The 22,689-nt window shown below is 32.7% G+C and overlaps 1 protein-coding gene across 2 annotated transcripts in view; it reads left to right on the forward strand.

The window, feature by feature from the left end:
• The window catches only part of LOC149426047 (synaptic vesicle glycoprotein 2B-like), a 159,697-nt gene that overhangs the window by 37,460 nt on the left and 99,548 nt on the right, over positions 1-22,689 (forward strand). The window contains exon 1 of one of the 2 annotated variants that reach the window (XM_089643274.1): positions 988-1,172. The exons of the other annotated variant lie outside the window; for it this stretch is intronic. The gene's annotated coding sequence lies outside the window, so the exon portion shown is untranslated. Of the gene's footprint in view, positions 1-987; positions 1,173-22,689 lie in introns of those variants that run through there. 2 annotated transcript variants of the gene reach the window in all.

Consider the following 22,689-nt stretch of genomic DNA (forward strand, 5'->3'; position numbering starts at 1 on the left):
TTTATCACTTTTTTAACAGATCATCTTTCTCCGTGCATAATAATTCATATCGTAAGATTCTAATTACATTTGGTACGAGGTTATTTACCAAGGCGTAATGTGTTCAATTCCTCGGCTGACTAAGTCCTCTATCACAACACAAGCAACATTTTCCGCTTAGTGTGGTGGTAGTAGGAGGTTTACAAATATTGTCATGTTATCCGTAACCAGGGAATGTTTGTCTTTCTTTTTAAATTTAATTAATTTAAAAAAATTCCCCAAAGCCATTCCGAGATAGGGCCAGATTCTAATTAAATCTTTAACTAAATTACTTTACACAAGATTATGAACGAAATCAGAATGTTAAATAGATTATGGAAATCGTCTTTGAAGACCTCAGAACATGGTAAGAGGAACTTATAAACCTATCCAACTAAAGTGACGAATTGACTCGTGACAATGATCAACTGTTAAATGCAAACAAAATTGCGATCGCAAAAGATTCAAAGTGATGTTAGGACTTATAAATGGAAGCTTGATGTTAGAACTTGGTCAGACAGTATTTTATTTTAACAAATTTGAAAAGATTTCATCAGAATGTGGCCCTATCTCGGAATGGCATTAGGGAAATTAAGTTAGAACCTTAGGCAATGAATTATTATGCCATAACTGATTGCATATGGTTCTATCTGCACATTGTTGTATGTTCTAAAATGGTAAGTTAGAACCTTATCCAACTGAGGTGATAATTTTCTTATTATGTTTAGTATTTGAGATAGGGTATGATATCTGTCTGTCTAGAAAGTTACAAAAAGAAACTCCAGCCATAGGCACTTAAGTAAAGTGTATCATTTACTGCGTAATTTTAATTGGTTTGTTAGAAGTTTGTTCGCGTAATCTTGTGACGGTTGCGTTTGATTGCACAAGAGTCGTGTGTGTGTCAGCAAGTCGCTGATACCGAGAAGCAGTCAAGCAATGTCTTCCCTTAGTATAAAAGCCAGATCGAGAGACCAGAGTTGATCACTCTCACGAGAGTGCTGCCCCTAGTGGCCCCCATACACAACACAACACAACACACATTCAACACACCACACCAATTTAAAACATTTTAATTAGTAGCAACACAAAAACACAAAAGTAAACAACTCTAAGTTCCGTTCCTGCAAGAGGTCGCAAAAAAATCAACTGGTTTGGTGAGTTTTTTTAAAACATATTTCTTGTTTACTGAATAACAAAACACAATCGTAGTTATTTAGATTAGCCTGGAACTTAACCTATCCATTCCGCCAACGTGCTAAAATCGTAAAGAGTTCAGCGAATTTATAAAATACTAGCTGGCGTGTGTTCGGCGATGCTCGGGGTTATGAAAGGCTTGGAATAAAGTTTTTAAGTTGTGAATTCCAGTATACCTGGACACTGGGTGTAGTTTTAAGGTGAAAACAATGTTATTGTAAATAATTGAAGTTTACTTTTTATAAGTTTTTGTTTCTACTAAAAAGCAACACTGTATCGACATTTTTTCTATCTTCTACAATTCAAAACACTCCTGATACTAATAAGAACAAACTTTGAAATTTTTATATAAATCGGATGAAAGCATACGGGACAAACAAAAAAACATTCATTTTTAGATTTTTGGTTGTTTCGTAGAATTTGAATAAGTCATCAAATTTAAACGATGATTAGCGAGTTCTGTGAATGTGCTGTTATTATATCATTATAGGCCAGTTACTTGATAGAACTGAAATAATAACAAAATTGAAAAGAACTTGAAAATTAACTTTGAAATTTGAACAATTGTTAAAATTTTCTGAAACAGACCCGTCCTAGACTTTATTTAAAAATAAGAAAAGATGTAAATATTGAAGACAATATTTAAATATTACAATTTGAGGTTTTACTCAATAAAGTTATTCCGAAAAATAAAAAGAAAAGATGTCTTTAAATGATTCGAAAGCGTTGATCGCTGTAATTATTAATACATATAATATCTTCTCGGATGCCATCCCAATATAAATTATGTATTTTCTCTAGTTAAAATGCATAGCATTTCAGGAATAAATGTGTTCTTGCATATTTTCTGAATAATTTACTCCAGTGTTGCAAATTTTTAATATTAAATCAACCAGTTTGTTATCCAGCTAAATATGCCACACCAAGTGTTATTTATCTACGAAATTGAACGTTATTACACCTATTATTAATAATAATATATCCTCGATTGTTACAATTTCAATTTTCAAAGTGTTGAATAAAATACATAAATAATGAATAAATTTCATGCAATTCTAATGGGTGGTTTTATTTTTTCAGACAGAAGGTGCTTGAAAAAATTAAGTTGCACGAATAGCAATGATTTTCATTATTTTTCCACTCATGTACAGCGCTGTGTACGTCATCTTGCGTCACTTGTATATGCACAGTGTGTAATCACTTCAATATTAAATGTACTAATGAAATAAAAATATTAACGTCTCACTTATTAGGTTGATAATTTTCGATACTATATGTGGATGATTGTGGTTACTCATGGATAATACATGCCTCGGTGGTACTAAATAAACTATTATTCTATCTTCAATCGTTCAATTATTCTGTCATTTCACACTCTGTACGGGAAATGGAAGAATTTCTCGGTTATACAACAATTTAAAAAAAATCCAATTTATATTCGGCAGCATTAGTTTTACCAAATTAATTACCTAAAATTCAATTAAATTTGTTTAATTTTGCGAACAACTCATGTGGTCTCACAGAAATCTTTGTAACTTCTTTACTGTTGTGGTGAGAAATATGATCTAAACGGTGTTAGAAAGAGAAAACACCATGCTTTATATTCAAATCTAGAATCTAACCACAGAATAATTAAAATTTGCCCTTTATGAAACCAAAGGTACCGATCGCAATTCTAAATTTTTAATAAATATTTTTATGTGAAACAACAAAAAAGTCAGGTGACCATAACGTTTGTACCTAATACATTTATCTAATAAAATAAGTGTGTTTTTTAATATTTTTTAGTTATCAGTAATTTCATTTATAAAAAATGTTATGTGAGCCTTTTGAATTTTTCATTTCTAATAATAAAATATGAGAGCGTATTTTATCACCTTTCACTGTTTTTAGTACGTTTTTTGTACGTTCAGAAATAATCCATTTATTTGGATTTTATTACAAAGCGAAAATACACCGATTGTCTGACAGAACATAGCTGAGGCCCGAGGAGTTAGTACAAATAATACGTCCTACTCCAGTGAAATATTGGCAATATCGACAACTCTGGTCGCTTGAGGCGCTAGCGTAGCATATTGACTAATTCAATGGCGGCAAATTGAATTTATTCAGTACTTGGTGGCGGTGGGTAGTGTTAAAAATGTACCCAAAATTAGTTTATATGTGTGCAGTTTGCGTGTGTAATAATTACAAACAAAAAAAACACTGCAACTCGTTTTTTCTGGATGCTAAAAAACTTTGACAGATTAGTTAAAATTGCGAGAATTGATTTGAATTAATAATTTATTATTACAATAAATATAACATAAATCAGTCCTCATTAAAGCTTACATAATTAATTAAAATGTATGAAAGAAAACCAAGGCACAAAACTTATGCCGCTAGGAGGCGATGGTGTAGCATGTTACCATCAGAATGTATGGGAAATGTCAGAAGTTGGAGGTTAAATAATATTATAGGGTGTTTGGCTTTACTTTTAATTCACTTATTTTTTTAGGGGGCATATAAAATAGTTTTTTCAAGTTGCAGATGGCTTACCGCCCAGAATTGATTTTTTTCATAACACCAATATTATCAAATATATAAATGCGACCACCATTTCTTCTACCTTAACAGATCCTCCGCAAAACATCCGAAAATGGCACAGGACCCCATCCAATCAGTAAACCAACAACTTACTAGAAGTCGAAACTGTTTAATATTACTGGAATAGCGGCGTTTCGCGCTATCGTCAAAAACGTGGATTCAAAAACAATTTGACCCTTCAACATTTACTTCGAAATAAATAATTCGGCTGTAGATTATGGCTATATTTTTTCAACCTACTTGTACCTCCCCTAACAAACACCTACTTATCCTGCAAACTTTCATCTCTCCTCGTTTTATTATTGATTTTAACCCAATTGAATTAACTTATTTTTTAATTATTATGCAGTTCATTTTAATCACTATTCGCACACCTAAAAATATTATGTACTGTTAATGAAAAGCAGACGATCATTCGATCGGATTAAAATCACTGGGACAACGAGGAGAGATGAATGGAAGCTTTACGTTATGATGATGTTGTTTTCTTTTGATGATGGTTTCATGAAAATTCCATCGCATGGATTTCTCACAGTTTATAGGTGTACACCTAATATCATGTAAAATCACGATTTCTCACAGTTTATAGGTGTATACCTCATATCATGTACAATCACGATTTCTCACAGTTTATAGGTGTACACCTCATATCATGTAAAATTACAATTTCTCACAGTTTATAGGTGTACACCTAATATCATGTACAATCACAATTTCTCACAGTTTATAGGTGTACACCTCATATCCATGTACAACCACAATTTCTGAGCAGTTAGTTATTTATTTATTAGCTGAAGTCTTCGACGTTGCCCGGACTTTATAAAGAGGTTGTTGTAATCAGCATTCAAGGGTTGGGAAAATGGATTAGATGCGGGTTTTCTCGAAATCTCACGTAGACAGTGACCTTTCTCCTGTTTTGAAGATCAAGTGAGCAACATTTCATCAATTTTGAATTAAAACTGTAGATTTGTTTAAAAAACAAAACCCATACCAGGATACCCTTATTTAAATATAAACATAACTGATAGATTTATTTTGTAAGCTTGGCTAACAGCCTTTTATATAAAGATAAATGTTTTTCTAATGAAAACAAATCTTCAGAAATAATACTTAACTTTTGCTTTACAACTACTAAGAAGGTAAAGTGAAGAGGAATATAGGATAAGGATAGGAGATGCTTTCGATACATTCTATAAATATGCATTAATTTATTAGCTATTATTTTTATCGTACTCGTATTGCCACCATCACTATCATGAATAAAAGAATATTGATTTGCTCAAACGAGGACACCTGAAAATATAATTTCTTTTATTTACAAATAATGCTTTCTTTCTGATTTAATTAGATTTTTTTATTAATTTTTAAGTCTCTAAGTTTATTAGTTTCTTATACCTCCTCAAAACCGGATTATTACTTCTGCCCCACCCTGTGCTAAAGATTGACAGAAACACTATCAGCATCATTAGCAGCCATTATCTGAAAATGGGTGAGAGACGTCTGAAGGAGGGGAGTAAACAAGGCATGAGTCACTTTGCCAACTTATCTCGGGTCATTTATTGCCGCTGGAGATCAAATTATCAGCCAAGGTGCATAGATAAATCATTTGCAATTCGAGAAGTGAAGACAACACTGATAAATAGAAGTGCAAAATTCAACAAATACTGTTTACGAATTAATTAATTAAACAATGCGTGGAAAACAGACAAACTTATTTACGAAAAGGGATACTTAAAATATTTAGAACTACGTAATCAGATAGAGTACATTTTAGAATACGATAGTTTGGTGTTATAATACGTTAAACAAGTGGTTAGACATTAGACAACCCCCGATAGGAATCAGATGAACAAGAAAGTTGAACAGTTCATCAGGCATAGACATTGCCGTGAAATTAAATGTATTTAAATTTACTAAAGAACTAACGTTAGAGTGTGTAGTTTCAAGTTAGGATACATGGTTTACGTAGTTTTAAGGTGTCTCCATAGGTGTCAGTAGTAGTACGATATACAATATGATAGAGACAACCGTCGGACGTGTTGGTCTAATACCCGAATGGATGTACTTAGTTTATTAAATTAAGAAAAATTGTAGATCTTGTAGACAAGCTGCCATGTGACAGCTTTGCATAGCAACCTTTTGTGGTAATGTTTTTTTTTGTAAAACTATAAAAGGTGAAATTTGAAAAAAAAAACTGTAGCTAGGGGGTTAATATCAGCAGTTCAAGTCTTTTAAAAGGCGCGAAACCCTTAATTGGCAGAAAAAAATGGAAAAAAATAGTCATGCTCAGATCGAAAAAAAGTTTTTTTGGGTTCTCTGTGTGATGTGGATTCATCAGTTTCCAGCTTGTACTATGAGTTTCCGGACACCGTGTAAGTTTTGATTAAAAAAAACTAAAAATGGAAATATGTTGTGGTACTTACTTTTACTACCCGGTTTAGTGCTGGATTCGAGTTTGTTGTCAAGTATAGTAACGCAGTAAAAATATTTTCTCCAAGCGTTCTTTAAAGTTTTAATAGAATAGTCAAACAATGTAGCTCTCTAAATAGATTTCAATACTATTTTGTATTAAAGGCTTGAAAATATTGACACTTTCTAAAAGTTAAAATTAATATAAAATTTTTATTGGAACAAATTTTTTTTAAACTTTATAAGGATATTTTTGGTATCTCATGTAAATAAAAATCATATTTATATACGACACTAGGTTAAAATATGACGTATAATAATTAGGTCCCAATGGTTGAGCAGATGAAGACGTTGTCCCGGTAAGACAAAGATCGTGTTGTCGATTCCCAGTTCAAGCCGTTATCTTTTTTTCTGTGCCTTGTTCTGTTTCATGTTTCGTCTATAAGATATTATCTTCTTTTGAAAAAATGTATTGGGCCAAAAATGATTGTTGATCTACAAAATTTACGCAGAAATTTCAGAGACTTTTAGCTGAGACAAATACAGAATTCTACTTTATCTTAAAGTTAAGTAATCATACCTTCGAGTAATTTATGAGATGTTTTCAGACAAGTATATACATATTTACTCTAATAACATTATGACACTCAACGTTTCTAACATTTTCCAACGATATGAAAGCAAAAACAAGTGGAAATGAAACCACATGAGACAAGAGTAGATTGTTATACGACGTGAATATTTTTAGACGAAGGACGTGTCTTCTATCAAGTGGAATTAGTTAAAACAATAAAGCACTGAGCCATCTTCCAACAGTAGCATTAATCGGAGTGACAAGAGAATGGGGGCATGTTGAGGGAGAATACGCAGTGACGTAGCGACTGATTGGGTAACTTGGGCAAGTTAAAATATACAAGTATATATATCTGTATACACGCTTCTGGTCTAGAATTCCAAAATGCTTGAAAAACCTTTTGTTTTGTGCACACCAAACTTAACAAACGGATTGTAATCTTGAGCACTAGCGTCAGGTATGAATGCTGTTCTTGTTATGTAGTTATTTCAATAAAAAAATCTTCAAATGGACGGTTGATAGTTGAACGAGTGGTTTCTACCACGATTTGGCGGCCTGTGTTTCCTCCCTCCTACAAACATGTGCCTTTACCGGGCCTCCAGTTTGAGGTTAATGTAAAAAAAAATCGAAAAATAATGAGTTCAATAATAATTAATTCTAGCCATTTTTTTCTTCTTCTCTTGGGATCGCAACCTCCACAGCGTAGCGTTTACGCATTTTCGGTTCTGTAATTTATAGATAATTTTTACATTTTTTAAATATATTTCCTTTACTAGAGAGTTTTATAATGCTAGTGGCTTCTGAAGCCAACTTATTCACTTTTCAGCTGATTTAAGGTACATTTCAAATTTAAAAAAATAGTAAGGACGGGTTGTTTCGGAGAACTTGAACAATTCTTCAAATTTCAAAGTTAATTTTCAAGTTCCGTGAAAGATATTTTTAAGTTCTGTTTTTATTTCAGTTCTGTCAAGCAACTAGCCTATAATGATATAATAACATAATTTGAATAGGACTTTCACATAACCCGTAAATGAACGTTGAAATTTGATTGTTCAAATTCTCCGAAACAACCGGTCCTAAGATTTCTCTGTTTATTGTAACATTTATACGCCGAGGTAAACGGTACATAATAATAATATTTTTCTACTTTATTTAGCGCCGTTTTCGTGAGAAATCACCTCAAGGGCGCTATAAATGTCAGTAGTATCACAAGTGCCTTTAAATACCCAGAAAAAAAAATTGTAAAAAAAATTACAAATCAATAAAATTATAAACATAGTATAATGATTTAAATCCACTTTTCAATGAAGCTGTGGAAAACAAAACTGTTTTAAAAATAATTGGAAATTTGCGTTTTTGTAAGTTTTTGTTGTTGTTTTTTTTTACATTGGCTCCACACAGGAGGCCTGATGAAAATAATTTCCCTCGGGGCCTATGTCATCTTTGAGGATGCAGTGTAGAGTGTTTTTTTAAGGAAAGAAAGGATATGAAGATCTGAGAAAGAAAAGGTGTGAGGGGTGGATAGAAATCTGGGGGTCAGTGTGTCAAGGATTAACAAACGTTTGAATTCACCCCGTGTTGTAAATGTTCATCTGACTCGTTTTAACAGCGTATCTGTTTATGGTCGTCCATTATAAAATATGTTCATGTAATCTTCAATGCCTTTGAAATCATTTGTCTTGTCCATTCTTTTCCTTATTCTTTGTATTTAGTTTTGCAAGATTCTGAGGATTGCCCTGGGGCTCGGTAATTTTTCGTAGCGACACTGATATTACGTCTTTACAATCGGCTTATATTTGAATTATTTATGCTTTCATAATCTTGGACACGATAATATCGTTAACGTCAAACTGAAGGTGTATTTAAATATCAAATATTATATGCTTGATCAAGCAATTAATATTTCCACTTGTCGTAAGGTTGTATTTACCATTCAAACAAGAAAGCGAAAATAATGCAGAGGAAAATAATAAGTTTAATTTTTTTTTATTGTTTCGCACAAAATTCCCAACTGATCCATGTCTATTCAAATCTGATCACAATTTGCGCAAATAATTGTAATTTTTTGTTTTATTTTACAACTTATCAATTCAATATAATATTGGTAAATTTGCGACGCATTCCAGAGAGTATGATACTTTCAGTATCGCCCCGGTATTAAAACCACCATTCAGAATTGAAACATTGCTAAATGATACACTGATACCAACATATCCCAACTGGTGATTCCACTGTCTCACTTGAGACGGTTGGATGCAGCTGGGACTCTTATGCAGTATTCATGTAAAATATATCGCATTTGGAGCCAGTGAGAATACGGCTTCCTTAAGAGGAAGCTACAAACCAAAAATGTGTATATTCTTGGTATACCTTATATCGTAGGTAATAGGCATTAAAATCGCTTGACAAACGAAGTATAGAAACGTTCGATTTCAAGCACAAAACTGGTTTTACTTATTTTGTAAATAATTTTATAAGAAAGCAAAACATTTAATTAATTGAAACTGTCAAAGATAATCTTAGCTATAATACTGTATTTTTTAAATTGTTTCCAGTACGCGTTCATACATTTCTCTTGCAAAATATATTTTTTAGTAGTTTACATTGATATTTTTTATTGAGTAATTTATTTTTTATTTGTATTCTTCTCAAACGAAACGATAGGAAAACCAATTTATCTAAAGCTTTTTTTTTGGTTTTCATAATGTGCACCAGTTCGTTTAATCAAAATGGTGATTTAGCATTAAGCTTCGCCTTAAACAGTGCATGTTATGAGAATGAAATAGATGCGTCAGATATGAAAAGTCAGGTACTTCTCCATATTCCTCTTCCCATCTCTTTCCAACACTAACTTCAACCTTACAACCCCCATAGTTTTTCTGGCTCAAGAGTCAAGACGGTTGTGGGAAGTTAGTATCGGGCCTCTTGAGAATCCCAAGTGAATCTGTTTTTCAAGAAAATGTGCGTCTTGAATAGGGTTAGAAGATTCTTCAATAGTAATCAGCAGCTAATCCTAAAATCATATCAGTGACACTTTTAATTCAGCCAATAGAACTCTGATATGCAAAAGAAATAAAAAAATTATCATCAAGAAACAAACTCCTAATTTATAAATCCACGATGAAGCCTAAACTAACCTATGCAACCCTATCTGGGCCTACGCTTCAGAGTCTCAATCAAAAAGGCTAAAAACGTTTCAAAATAAAGCCATTCGCATTGCCCTGGGAGCTCCTAAATGGATGAGGGTTTTTCAACTACACCGGGACTCTGAATTTCCCTTCCTTCAAGATATATCTTAAGTCTCACGAAAACATTTTATGCGGGCCTTTTCCACCCATGAAAATGCGTCCATCAACTGCCTCCCACAGTACGATGAAAATATAATAACGACACATAAAAAACCTAAACAAATCCTTCGTAATGATTAAATCCCCCCATATTGCAGGTAACAACCTAGCAAAAATATTTCTCTAACTCAACCAAAATAAAATCTATTTATCCTACAACCATTATTTGAAACCATGATGAAAGGAAAGGGGCCTTTTTGGCCCGGAGCTCTGTATGCCAATATTTCAAAAGTCAAAAGTCAAAGCAACTAATCCTAAACAAATCTCAAGTACGCCGAACAATTCAATTTTAGAACCACCCCACAATACTTGATGAACCTATTTGATTCTGTACAAAGAAGGGCGGTCCGTATGATTGAAAATCCATTGTTAACACACCGATTGCCATCTCTAATACACAGATGCAATTTGGGCATGCTGAGTCTGTTCTACAGTTTTTTTAATGGAGCCTGCAGTAAGGAGCTATCAAAATTGATCCCACGACACAAAAATCACCAAACGTAGGGAACCGCTTGAGATGACCTATGGCAGAGGTATTGGTTATACAGGGTTTTCCAATAAGAGATGTTATTTTGAATAGCACGCTATTTCGGTAGATGTTACTTTTAAAGCTGTCATTTTTTAACGTTTGACAAGTAAAAACTACGCCATTAATAAAAATGGAACGATATACGCTTCAACAACGCTTTGAAATTATAAAAATTCACTTGAGTGAATCAAACGCAAATCATCTTGATTGATGAGGCCCCATTTCCACCTCAGTGGCTTCGTCAACAAGCAAAATTGTCGCATATTGGGCTCGGAAAACCCAAGAGTTATTGTTGAAAAGCCTCTTTATCTTCAACGTGTGACTGTTTGGTCCGGTTTATGGTCCGGCGGAGTCATCGGACCTTACTTTTTCGAAAATGAGGCTGGAGCAACAGTTACGGTGAATGGATTGCGCTATCGAGAGATGATTAATGATTTTTTATGGCCAGAATTGGATGGTATTAATCTGGAAAACGTTTACTTTCAACAAAACGACGCTACTTGCCACACAAGCAACGAAACCATTGATCTTTTACGATTGAATATCAAAATAACACCTCTTATTGGAAAACCCTGTATAATAAATGGTTCCTGGAGCGGCGGTACCCAAAGCGGCCTCCCAAATTGAGGTGTCGCATAAAAAAAAGTTGGGACTCATAATAAGGATTAGTTTAGTCTCCTGGTTCCCATGCCTAAAAATCAACACGTGTTTCTGATCAACATAAAAAGTCAAGGTCCGCAAACACTTCACCGGAAACACGAAATATATTATTTTTTTTTGAAACGGTTACTAAATACTGATCGCAAACAGTTATTATTATGTAATTATTATTATAAAATTCGTTATTTACGTAAACCGTTTTTTTTTTAAATATTTCATATACTTAACTAATATTCAGGCTGCAGTAGCGATTACAATAAAATTTGCAAGCACATGTTAAATAATGGATTTTTAATTTTGATTTGCTAATTAACTAATTACAATTGTTATTTAATGCTAGATTTAATTAATAAAGCGTCGAGGCTTTTTATTTGAACGAAATATATTATGAGGTAATTCAGCCAAACAGATTTCCTTGTGTATTGATTGGTATTATAGAATTAACTTCCTCCCAACCGTCTGTGTAAATACGAACATCTTGTTGAGTTTCCTTTCTGAACAATCTCTCGAATAAAATATGTCTACTTGTCATATAAAATAAACTAATTCATATAAAGCATTAAGAACAAATTTAAACCCTAGCGTGCCAAGAAATCCACTGTGGATTTTCTAGCAACTCACCGCACGCGCCTCGATTTTGTGTTTTGATTCTTAAAACATGCTCCTAGCATAATTTTTTGCAGGGAAATATGTAATAAACAACAGTCAATTTATATTTATTAAAACCTATATAATACAACATATTTTACGTATCTGGTAAAACGGTACAATTTACGATAGCGTTTTATCCAAGGTGGATATTTTCAGTTGCGAACTAACGAAATACAAGAGGTCCATAAAAAAATATTTCTCTGATGGTTTGAGAATAATGTTATGTCTCTATTGTTTATATTTCTATTATGATTTGATTTATATTTTACAACCTCTCTCCATGGCTTTAAATGTATTGTTTTGCAAATTTTTCGTTTTGTATAATCTTTGATTTTTGTATAATTTTTTTTACAATTCCTTTACAACTTTAATTTACTTATTCCTTATTATGCTGTCTCGGTAGAGGTAAAGTCACAAGTAGGAAATCCATAATTGGTTTTATTTTGGCTATATAATGCTTATGTACAAACTGAAATAAATGTAAACTGTCAGTTTCCCGAAAATTATTAAATAAATAAAACATAATTTTGCAAAAAAACAAGGGTAACAATAATATTTTGTGTAAGCCGGCAATGGATTGATATTTTACCCCCGGCATTTCAAAGGTTAGTTTTCAGAACAGTGCACGCTGTTGCTAAATGCAAATTAATTATCAGTATTTAATAATTAATCATCGTACATATTAATTATATAAATAATCATCAGACGCCTCCGTGGTCGAGGGGTTATGCTCTGAACTATGAATCCAGAAGTCGCGGGTAAATCCAGGCGTACTGAAATAAATGTTGTTTTTAAGACCGCCATTGAAATTGACAAATGGCTTTTCCCGGGTTTGGTGACTAGATCTGAATAGCTAGATCCATCTCCTTCCCTTCCCTATTACCTACAGCCTTACAACATACCCCAAATTTTTTTTTTTATTTTTTTTATAGTGAATACCTCACAAGAGTCCCAACTGCTCCCGTCTGGAGCCAGTGAGACTATGGCATCCCCAATTGGGGGATGTTGTGAGGATGAAGGTAAGTGGGGAAGGGAAAGAGGAAGGTGGAAAGTACCTGGCTATTCAGATCTAGTCACTAAACACGGCTAAAGCCATTTGGAGCAACGTTTCAATTCTGAATGGTGGTCTTACACCAGGGCGATACTGGTAGTATCTTCCACTCTATAGTCTCACTGGCTCACTAAATATTACTCATTAAGGCGATGCACTACGTCGTGTAATATTTTAAATTGAGCCGCTATCAATAACAACCCTTACGTAGATGGCGATAAGGTTTAAATTCCCGCTTAACACCATCCTCCTGTTTTTGATCCAAGAAAAAAACATGGCCAAAAAGTGCCTTTTATTTTGTTTTGTGGATGTTCAGGCATAAATATTTAATTTTTTTCGATCATTTCATAGATGACTTAATTCGCCACATTATACAACAAAATCATAACCGAAAATAGGTTCGTAAGTAGGAGATTTTGAACTTTAAAGCAGTTTTCATAGGACTTATACATTATTTTTTTCTGGGCTTATAAAAAGACTTATCTAAAAAATACTCGATTATTTCAAAGGCCAAGATGTATTCTACTCGCAGTATTTAATTAAAGCATCTGAAACATTTCTAGGCGACCAAATTTTCAAACCAAAAACACATGATTTTGCATTACTACGTATGGCATCGCCTTAAGAATATATCTGAACACGTGTTCGAGCTTGTCCGAATAAATTTAATGGACGAGATGCGAAACTATTATTATTTTGAAGAACACGTGTTCCGACTTCCTTATAACATATTCGTGCATTACTGATAGTTTGTTATGAAATTTGTCAAATCATTCATTATAGGCCTACAGTCCCATTTTTAATAAATTTTGGATAAATGAACAATATTTCATATCAGTAAGTTTTCTCCGGGCAGTTGGGACTCTTGTGCGGAATTTAAAAATAAGTTAATTTATATACAAGTTGAGTATCTCCAATGGATATGTCTTTTTTATCAGGCATTCGTTTTATGTGATAATGCACCAGAGTCCCGACTAAGACCGGAACCATTTGGACAAAGGAATCCCCATTTAGGGAATGTTGCGAGCCTGAGGAAAAATTGAGGAGGAAAAGAAGAACGTACCAAAGTAGGTAATTAAATTTTATACTGGATTACTCAACATAGCTAGAACCATCCCATTTTCAATGGTGATATGCTACAAGATAATGCGAGATTTATTCCGCTCTTGGTGGCTAGCACGATAAAATTGATAACAATATCGGATCGATAGACTTAACTTCCAACCATTTTATATCAATATAACTAGCACGGTTTCGCCGAAGATATCCAAACCGATATTGACATGAAATATAATGGAAAATCATTATACGACGGCAATACTGGCGCATCTGTCTGTGATTTAACGTAAAACTAAAAGTAAAACTGGTACGTAAAAGTAGAAAGATACTAATAAATTGACAATTTTGAATCCAAACGTTAACTTTTATATTTATTGGCAGTCCGTATATACGTTTTGACACAAACAATGAGTTAATTAGTTAATTAAGTCTATGGATCGTTTATACGATTTCTTTCAATTCTAAGAGCTTCGTTAGTTCACCTTCATACATTGATAAGCCAGTTAATTTGCATAACGAACGAAATTATTTAAAAATAGTATGTATATTGACAGATATTATGGAGACTGCGCTGACAGTAGGGATTTTGTCTACCGACTCTCGAAATCGTATTCTAACGAGTCATATCGCTAACTGACCATTGATGATGGATTTTGTCGATATTGTATTGATATAGGGTTTTATCGATCTATCGTTCTAGATACCCTTGAATGTATTTTTATATCAACATGTAAGTGGACATAAGAACACGACAGCCAATACTTCACCAGCAAGGTGTTAAAATCTATGTAAACGTCCTGTTTACTTGTATCATTCCATTACTAAAAACGTTCTTGTCACTTATGAAATCATCAAGTCATAAAATAGAGAGAAAACAACAAAACTATTCACAATTTGTAAGTGCTTTATTTTGTCATTTTCGTCACTGTTTGACCATCTGAGCTGAGTGGAAGAATCTCTCAGCATCGTTCTGGCAAAATACCACCATTAAGAATTGAAGCTTTGTTACTTGTTTGGTGACCAGATCTGAATAGCCAGGTAATCAACTTCCTTTTCTCCATCTTCACCCATGTCTACTGCCGTTAGCCTCACAAAATTCCCGGATTGGGGATTCCATTGTCTCATTCTGTTGATTTTCTTAATTGGTAATCATCATTTTCGATAAATCTTTACAACAAATTCGTTTACATTATGAATTTATAAAAATATGATTTGGATAAATTGAAGCCTTTCCTACCGTTTCGCTTGAGTAGAATTAAAATAAAATTATCAATGACTCTATTAAAATATAAGGAAAACTACAAAATAATGTTTTTTTCATTAGAAATGTATGAACGTAAATATAAGAAACAACTTAAAATGGCTAATATTTTTAAGATTTTTTTTTAATTTATATATTTATTTTTTTATATATTCAATAATATTGTTATTGAGTTTATAAAAACAGTTTATTTTTAAACAAGTTCTGCTGTGTAATTATTATTACGCGTGACAGCTGTTTCGCCCTCTGAAGGCATTATCACAGTTTGAATAAACTGTTTTTATATACCCAATAACAATATTATTGAATATATAAAAAATAAAAATTAAATGTTCTACAAATTAAACTTGATAACAATAAATAAAAATGGCTAATATTATTTGTGACAGTTTCCTTTATTAATATTTTTCTTTCTTATTAAATTATTCACAAAATTAATTGAAAACCACTTTTGCGCTAAAACTGACCGTTTCTTGATTCCGTTTGCCAAGCAATCTTTATGTCTATTACCTATATTCGCAGTGATAAACCTAATTTTTAAGGCACGACACAGCCTTAATAAAAAATCACTTCACAACCGTTAAACGATATTTCTGTTACACATTGTATGAAGACTGTAAAAGTTTAGAGTCGAGTTGGTACTAATAAAAAATATCTTTACCTGGGCTTTGATAGATCTGGCAACGTCGCATATCAGCAGAATGACAAGTGAAATTCCCGTGTGAAAAAATGTTATTTCAGGTATATTATTTTGTTAATTGACTGTTACCGCTTGAATTTAATACAAATTCTATGAAAGTGATATTTTTTAATTAAAGTATATGTAGGTAAATATAAATCATAGATATTGTTTATATTGCGCTAAAAATCTGATTTTCTGTAATTATTTTTGGGAATTATTATAATATTTTTGGTTGTATAAACGAGATTAAAAAGTAAGGTCACAGTTTTCTTGCCGATTTCCCAAATAAAAGGATTGTGTTTTCAAAATTTCGCATTCTCTACAATTTTTGACGCATGGAGTAAAATAGATGTGTTTTTTCTCCTTTTTTCATGATTGAAATAAAAATATTCTAATTTATAAACATCAAATACAAAAATCTAGATGTAATTTTATCTAGTTTCTTAAAATGGTATTTTTTTTCACGACATCTTAAAAAAGTAGAAATATATAGTGCAAAAAAAAAACCTTGGAAATATTCCGAAATTCGTTGAAAAATTATACAACAGATAAACAACCTTCTTTAGCTGTATAAACAATGTATAAATCTTTCCAGAAACTATTTTATGTCAGTTTCTATATTAGTAATGTTTTCACATATACGGTATACTCGTATATAATTGGCATGTGTATTAAAAAATACTATGGTATTGAAAAGAAAAGTTACGCACTATTTTCATGTTTCAATGAATACAACAAAAATTGCGTATAATGCGTACGTTTATTTATTACCTTGCCTTTAATTACTTAAAGTTTTTGAAATCAACAGTGCCTTGGTCAGGTGTGTTGGAAACAAGTGTTAAGTTTTCAATCTCAAAGGAAATCCTTGCGCCAAATGCTAATGTTTTTCTTTATTGCGTATTTTTGCGAAAGCAACATCGCCGACCATGATCCATGGTTAGATTGGTCAGGTTAGGTATGTCATTGCTAAGGTTACTTAAGAATTATGGGATGATAATGAAAGGATAATTTTACGCCGTAAATTCTACGGTTGGCTTACTTCATGTCGATTAATGGCTAATGCCAAGAAATGGCGGCTCGAGAACTTCTTCGATGTTGGGGTTGACATTTTTCACCCGGAGTGCATTTAAAATTTCACTAACAAAAATATTAATAATAATATTGATAATGCGTTAAATCTTCCTCGGGCGACCCCGACATCTTCCACCATCTAAACTATGCTTTAAACACTCCTGACACTAATACGAATAACTCAGAAATATTTGTATTTTAGTATATAGGGGACAACAAAATAAACATTTATTTTTATATAGATACTAGCCTGCCCTGTTTGTGCAGATAGAGAAACAATAACGCGTGTTGCGTTTACGTCCAACAGATGGCGCTGTTTTTCAAAAAGCATGTTAGTCCAACAGATGCCTCTGTTTTAAAAATCTAGTTTTTACCTGTCACATGTGACATCTATATAATATAGGTATATAAAAACACACGCGTATACGCATGCAACGTTGTGTCAAAGTTTCAAAGCAATCGGTGAAGAACGATTTTTAGCAAACGAGCATTTACATTTTTATTTATATAAGATTTATATTAATTATCACCACGTAACTCTTGTATGAAATTTTATATTGTTGATAGTAAATATAAATATTATATTTATTAAAATCGACAACATTTCGAGGAAGTACAAACCAGTTATTGGGCAAGTCAGTTCTAAGAAATTCGCAAAGACTTCGACAAAATAATCAACAATAATGATTGGTGCCATTGAAATGTGTACAAAGCTGTTCGGTGAAACACAGCCTCGTGATAAGTGATAAAGGAAAATGAAGCTCTTCGTTTTAATAAATAAGGCCTCGGTTGTATTGGGTCGCCGAAATGAATCATGGATCCTTTAAAATATTTAAATTTCTCTAACTTTTGTGCAACATGTCACGTGACATATTGCACATATAAAATGAAATATTAAGGCGACGTGAGATTTTAATACCGCGGGTTTGCTCGACGCTCACATTTTAATTATTTCTGATGAACGCAAAAACTAAAATTTCAAATGTTTATATATGTCCTAAGTTATTTATATCTAAGATTAATAAAAACATGACATAATCGTTAAAATGTTTTATGTAAAACGGTTTAAAAAATTTATAAAACGTTTTTCAACTATAAAATTAGCGGTAAGCACCATATTTTATTTTTCTAGACGATGAGTTAATGACTTCCCGAGGGATCCCTACAGAAACATTTGAGATTTTAGTAATACGTTCATCAGAAATAATTAAAATAAGCCCTGCGGAAAGATCGATTTTCTAGGCCTGCTGGGGCAGTCATTACCCCGGGCCGCGCACCGAATATTGTTTTTATGGGACTTCATCACTTATGTCGTTAAGACTCCAGCTTTATTTTAGAGATTTGATAGGGCAAATTCAACCGCAGGTCTGTCCTATACACCAGAGTCGCGCGTCGCATATTTTTGTGCACGGCTGCTTTACTGATTCTGGACTTCTTAAGACGATGCACCATCGTGTAACATTTGGAATCAAGCCGCTAGTAATAACACTTCTTATGTAGATGGCGATAAGGTTTAAATTCCCTTTTCAATTTATGTGAGAAATAAATATACATATTTAAATGTTTTTTATTATAGTATATTTATTATCGTTTTCACACACCTTTTTTCTGTGTTGTTTTATTTTTACTCCTTTAACTTAATGCAAAAAACATTATAATAAATTCCTTAGCTCGCTGTACCTTCGTGTTATGTCAAGGTGATTGCATTTAATCATGAGAAAACATTGGTATGTATTTTTACTACGAAGAGATGAATCTTTTATTATGTGCAAAGCGACTTCTTGCAAAAAATAACCGGGTGATTCAAATACGTTTCATATTTATTTTTTATTTTCACTTTGCGTGAAATTACATGAACCTTCAAAATCGACTGTTTTATTTTATACTAAACGTGTTCCCCGGCGTTGCCAAAATTTTTGATTAGTCAACATATGTATATATTTATATATTATTTTCAATATTAGCGCGCTCCTTCTAACATTTGCATTGCTTCCTTTCAAAACATCTTCTTCTATTTTTTGAACTCTTACTACGAAGTCTTTCATGTGCCAGAAACTGGGCACTTTACCAGATGGAAAATTACGTTTTTTTTTAACATTATTTATGGCTTTCACCCTTCAAGGGTGTTCTTGGCCATCATTTAAAATTATTGAGAAATGAAAGGTGAATTTAAATATTAATTTTATTTAAATAGGCAAATTTCAAAATTATAATGAAAATTGGAGTCGAGTTCAGACTTAGAAGAGACGAGATGTTGAATGGAGGGGAGGCAATTTTAGATAAGGCTTGATAGAATAGAGGATATTTGTTTAGAGAGGGACAACCAAAAAATATGTGATCTAAAGTTCCCACTTCTAGACCACAGAATGTACAATCTGGGGAGTCAAGCTTATAAATTTCAGAGAGAAAATAATTCTCATCACCCGAAAGTTTTTTTTGTTTCTGAAAAACAGATTTCTGTCCCATAGTTAAGGCGAAGCTTAATAAATGCTAAATCACTATTTTGATTAATCTTTATAACGAATTGGTTTACATTATGAATACCAAAAAAATATACTTTAGATAAATTGAAGGTTTTCCTATCGTTTCGCTTGAGTAGAATACAAAAAAAGAATAAATTACTCAATAAAGTTATTCCAAAATATAAATAAAAATATAAATGTGAACTGCAATTTTTTTTTTCAATTTAAATGTATAAACGCGTAAAGGAAACAACTTTTAAATAATACAGTATTATAGCTTAGATTATCTGTGACAGTTTATCTTGATTAACTTTTTTGTTTTCTTATAAAATTAATTATAAAATAAATAAAAACAAGTTTTGTGCTTGAAATCGAACGTTTTTAGACTCGGTTTGTTAAGCGATTTTAATGCCTATTACCTATAATATAAAGTAAAAAAGAATATACACATTTTTGGCTTGCAGCTTCCTCTTAAAATTCAAGACGAGTAAAGAAAGTGACGACCGGTAGCCGTAAATAGTACATTCATATATATTATATAGGGATAATGCAAGGCTGTCTTAACACAGCTCAACAATTCAAAATCAACAAACACGAATAATTTTACATAAAATTTAGTCATAACCAAAAGTTTTATGCAAAAATATTCAAGATGCACCATAAAATTTACGTGAAGATAATTTATATTCGTGCGTATCAAAGACAACCGCGTCAAAAAAACTTATAAATATGTACGTGACATTAACAATCAAAACCATTTTTCCAGTAGGTATTAAAAAACAACATTTTTATTGGAACAACTGTTCCTTACCTTTGAATGTTTTACCAATCTATGTATTATAGCATGAAAGAAGAAGATACTACTAACAAATTTAAAGGAAACAAGAAACAGAACAAGACACAGAAAATTGAAAGATAACGGTCTCAAGTGTGAATCAAATCCAGTCTTGACATAGATCCAGGGTTGGAGATCTTAATAATTACATAATTTTTTTCTTAAAAGAAAAACAAACATTCCCGGATTACGAATAACCCGACAATGTTTGAAAATCTCCTATTAGCACCACAGTAAGCGGAAATGTTGCTCTTGTTGTGATGGAAGACTTAGCCAGCCGAGGAATTGAACACACTATTATAATATTAATTCGTTTGAAAACCGTATTTGTGACATTTTTCTCTTAACGGTTTTTCAAGTCACCGTGTAGTTACAACATAAATAATGGTGTCGGAATTTGCAGACCGGTTTTGTTTTCGCACCGTGTGTTCGAGGTTTCCTCTTCCTACCTTATTCAGGGCTGCCACACTCGAATACTATTGTGGCAGAAACACGTAAACACTGCGACTAGGTAACCCGTAGCAAGGCAACTGCGGGGCCTACTGATGTACCTGCTATTATACCACTACTAAACTACTGGGAAGTCGTATTTCTGAAGTAGCTTATTAAATGTGGCAGCGTCATTGATCACACAAACTATTAAAAAAAACCACACATCTCCTATTGTGACTTATTTTTTGGTTATTATGCCGTGTTGCGCTTCCTTATTTGTGGTAAAAGTTTCGGACAGTGTTGCAGTGTCCATCATCAGGGCAGGTGTGTATGATCGTGATGAAGTGTGTGTTTTGTATGTTGAAGTGATACCATGTTGCGCACTTTAATCTTTTCAGGGCCGATATTTTAGTATAATAACGAGTTAAATTAATATGGATTTCGGCGTTTAGTTTTGGTGTAGCTGTCAAGTACCGATTAACAAGAACCGTTAAGCTTAATCCTGCTGACTACGTAATTAGGTGTGCTCGATGCGTTTTGGGTCTTGCCAGAACTTCAAGAACAATTGCCAATTTGTCAGGATGGCCGAGTTTGCACCCTCGAAAGTTATTTTGGAGTGTTTTGTCTTGTTTTAAGCCACCTTTGTTAGATTTTTGTCAACCACCAAATGAGTCTCTCCTTTGAGAATTATTTGAAACAATTTTCTTTTTCGGGAAGTGCTTGGGTTTCACACTTTCCCCTACGTCTCGGTCTTATTTAACTTATTTTGGCAAAACCCTGCAGATTTAAACCAAAGAATTATTACTTATATTAAAGTCGGGTAAAGTCGCCTTAAATTCACGATAAAACAGAGTCTTTAAATGCCTAAATTAAAAAAGCAATATATATATCATGTCTTATTTGTTTTGTTGGGTATTTTGGCCTAAACAACAAAATTAAGTTTTGTAAACAGAGAGAAACGACCACCGCTAATTTATTAAGAATTTTTCAAATTATTGGTAATTCCAATTTAAAACGAGATTGCAGGTCTACCGAATGAATTGACCATTACCTTACGAACTTTTAGTAAATTACGAATATATTTTTATGATGTCGTAACACGTGTTTATAAAAACCCGAATATGTTTTCGTTTCATGATAATATATACGTAATTTACAAAAAAAAATTAATTAATTATTTCTTTTGGTTTGCTATCTCGTTTTTAACCGGAATTACCAATAATATGAATATATTTTTAATAAATTATTCATTAGTCATTTTTCTTCGTGTAGCCGTGCCTCTTAACCAAATGCACATATTTCTTCATTATTTAATATTATCTATTGTCTTCACTACTATTTTTGTCGCTAATGGCAAATCTTAGTTAAAATCAAGTCTAGCCGGTATTAAAATTTGTATTTTTTGTCGTAATCATTTCACATTTTGACAACCCTGTTTCTGCTGCACTCAAGGTCCGAATACAAGTAATGTTGACCCTACTTCCGTAAATACTTCGACACTTCCTCCGTTTTTCATCTCGTTCATAACACAACACACACACAAATATACACTGCACACAATCACAATGCGTACCTGTCACGTGGATATGTGTTCAAGTCTAATTAGTACCGGTCTCCTGGCCTATCTGTAACCCGCTGCACTCTATGTACTCCCGGTACTTGGTACCTTGAAGTATAGCACGGACGATCGATAAAACCCTATATCAATACAATTTTGACTAAATTCGTCATCTATGTTCTGTTGGCGATATTTGCGAGCACGGTCAACGATTGATAAGGAATGTTTCGACGGCCGATAGAAAACTTTTAGATCGGCCTCCATAATTTCAGATAAGCTTCCGTTAACTGTTAATATTGCTGGCTTAATC

Source organism: Hesperophylax consimilis, chromosome 2 (genome assembly GCF_061612785.1).
Source record: "Hesperophylax consimilis isolate HC1 chromosome 2, BYU_Hcon_1.0, whole genome shotgun sequence".
Taxonomy (NCBI): domain Eukaryota; kingdom Metazoa; phylum Arthropoda; class Insecta; order Trichoptera; family Limnephilidae; genus Hesperophylax; species Hesperophylax consimilis.